This window comes from Nannospalax galili, unplaced genomic scaffold (assembly GCF_000622305.1).
Source record: "Nannospalax galili isolate Female #2095 unplaced genomic scaffold, S.galili_v1.0 scaffold440, whole genome shotgun sequence".
In the NCBI taxonomy this organism is placed as follows: domain Eukaryota; kingdom Metazoa; phylum Chordata; class Mammalia; order Rodentia; family Spalacidae; genus Nannospalax; species Nannospalax galili.
The window spans coordinates 431,883-435,169 of NW_008347189.1; positions in this window are offsets into that span (position 1 = coordinate 431,883).

Sequence of the window (3,287 nt, forward strand, 5' to 3'; positions counted from 1 at the left end):
GAGTTCAGATTTAATATATGTAAGAACATTGTAATAATTAGAATTGACTATAAATGTAATGAACTACCTTATAAAATACTGGAGACTGTCTCACTAGAATTTTAGAGAATTACAGTGAAGGAGGTAGTTGGAAGATATCCAAAAGCTTTTCAGATCCTGAGATGCATGGTTAAAGATTTGTTCCTGATTCTGGACTAGAGCTTCTGATTCACCCACTATGACTAGAATAACTAGAGTCCTACAGTGTGTGTGTGTGTGTGTGTGTGTGTGTGTGTGTGTGTTTTAGGGTCCTCCCCCCTTTTTTCTTTTTATGTAGTATTACTTAGGGAGTTGTCTTAGTCTGTGGCCTAGGCTGGCCTTTAAGTTGTAGCAATCCTATGTGCTAGCTCTAGGGGGTGTTACCTGTGCCTCTATGCCCAGCATTATCCTACAGTTTAAAATTTTTTTAATTACTTTTTTATTTTTAGAAAATGTAGAAATTCACTGGTGCTATTTCAAGAAAAAAGGGAGTTATGTAGAGACACATATGGGAGTCAGGGACCGCACAAGAACACAAGGAGAGGGACAGTGATACAGCAGGCACAACAGATCCTATAATAGGAACTGAGGCAGCACTGCTAATCTTCCTCTCCAGGGCCCCTGATCTCTTTCTTTCTCACATTATCTCTACTTTTTCAGCATCTCCACTCCATTGCTATTCTTGCAACCGAATGATTCACGTAACTCTATTCACTCACCATTTCTGTTCCTGATAGATTTAGTTTGCCTTTCAAGACTTCCTATGCTTTGAGTCTGTTCTGTGACTTAAAGAGCGTGAATCCTCCCACCTATCTATTTCAGTCTTTCGTTTTCTTAATCCCAGTTTCATGAGAGGAATAATGGGTTCAATTCTTTTCCTCAAGCCAAATTACTGGTCATGGCATAGATAGACATTCCTTGGGTCAAAAGGGACCTTAATTTGTTTTCTGTTCCTCTAGCAAAATACCCAAGACTCAGTGACTTACAAAGAATAGAGCTTTATTTGGCTCACAGTTCTGGAGGAGACTGGGAAGTTCAAGAATGTGGCAATGGCATCTGCTTGGCTTCTAATGAGGCTTGGTGGCAATGAGCCAAGTGGGATCCTTCAAAAAAGGACAAGGGAGACAGGCACATATAAGAGAGAGAAGAAGGGTTGAACTCCAGAGGAATTCAACTCACTCCACAAGAAAAAACATCAGTTCATTCATGAGGGCTTCACCCCGTTGAATGACCCAAACACCTTCCATTTGGTCCCATTTCCTAGCACTGTGGCATTGAATTAAGCCTCAATATGAGTTTTTGTGGGGATAAGCCATGTTCCAAATAACTGAGCTTGAGGGGTTTTAATGTATATGAGTGGGAGTTTATATCAGAAGCAGATGTGGGCGGGGCAGGAAGTCATTGATAAGTATACTATCACCACTGAAAGATGGTGACCATGGTGTTCATACTGAGAAATGAAGAGTCTACTTAAGCTTGTTTCTAATTAGTCTATCCAAAAGAATACGGTCTGGAACTAATGGTGATGTAGAGTTAGTCCTAGTACTTGGAATGCTGAAGCAAGACCATTTCTGCAAGGTTGAGGCTAGCCCGCCTCATAGTAAATCCAGGCCAGCATGGCCTACAGTGTAAAACCCTGTCTCAAAAGGACAAAATAAATAAAGCCCCAGAAATATAAATTTTGTTGTTTGATGTGCTATAGGACTTTCACACTCAAAATCCAGGCATGGACCAACAGCATTGATGTCACCTAGAAAACTATTAGAAGTCAGTATTTTAGGTTCTACTGAAAAGTTATCAAACCAGAATCCACATTTTAACAGATTTCTTAGTAATTTTTAAAAATTATTTATTTAAGAACCACATACTTGGAAGAAGCATTTCATTACAACAGCATTGACATATTCAATAACAATTTCCTGAGCTAAGATGCATCGCTTTCAAAATTGGCTGTAAAATTTTAGGTTTACAGTTGAATTATTACAGTTATACAAAGTAATTTTTTTTAAAAAATTTGTTTTTATTTTATGTGTATGTGTATGAGTGATAAGCTTGCATGTGTATAAATGCACCCATGTTGTGCAATGCCCTCTGAGGTCAGAAAAAAATGTCGGATCCCCTGGAACTGGAGCCACAGATGGTTATTAGCTGCCATTTGGGTGCTGGGGATTGAACCCGGGCACTCTGCAAGAGGAGCCAGTGCTCTTAATCACTGAGTCATCTCTCTAGCCCAAGATTTCTTAGTAATTTGCATTCATAAATTTTGAGAAGTATGGACCAAAGAAGAGCCATTTTGGTGCAGGCCTCTTAGAAGGCTTTTTACTAGGGAACTTTGAGTATGTTGCAGCCATGTAAGAACCAAGTTATAAATTGTTTGGGGTATAGTGAGGTGACTGACTTTATGATTGGCAGTTTGAAACAAATTATGAGAATTTACAGAATGGGAATGTGAAAATGCTATCAATTCATTTCTTTTATACTGTAGAACCAGTTGTTAAGCTATTACCAGTATACCACTACATGGTTCTGAATCTCAAAATTCAATCTGTATTAAACTAGTTTCCTAGGATGATTGAGCAGCTCAGCTCCTGTATATGTAGGACAAGATAATATAAATTCCAATTTGCCACTCACAGAATTTTCAACTTTAACGTTGAAATGCTATTATTCTAGATAGTAAATTTTTATGATAAGTAATCTGGTTCTGAAATGAGTGCAAGGTGGGAACATACAGAAGCTAAGACTTTAAAATATATGTAGCTAGACAAACATTGGAAATTATCTACATTAGCAATGGAGATTTCTGATGCTGAAATTCAAACATAGTACAGTAGTTTCTGTGTAAAGTTGGAGAAAATAAAAGTGGGTAGATCCTGTTAGACGCATAATATATGGAGAACTTTTTTTTTTTTTTTTTTGGTCTTTTTGAGACAGGGTCTCCCCATAGCCCCAGCTGTCCTGGAACTCGCTATGTAGACCAGGATAGCCTTGAACTAATAGAGATTCACCTGCCTCTGCCTCTGCCTCCAGAGTGCTGGGATTAAAGGCATGCACCACCATGCTAGGCATGGATGGAGAACTTTTATAGCCTCTATTTTTTTATACAAAACAATGATTCCTCTCCAGGTTAATGTTAGCATGTGTGCAAAATATTTCATACTATTACTTAGAGCCTTTTTCTATGTGTGACCCATAGGCCAGTACATCACTGTCACTGGAAAGCCTATTGCAAAAGCAAAATTTTGAGATTCCTGCTCCAGACCTACTGG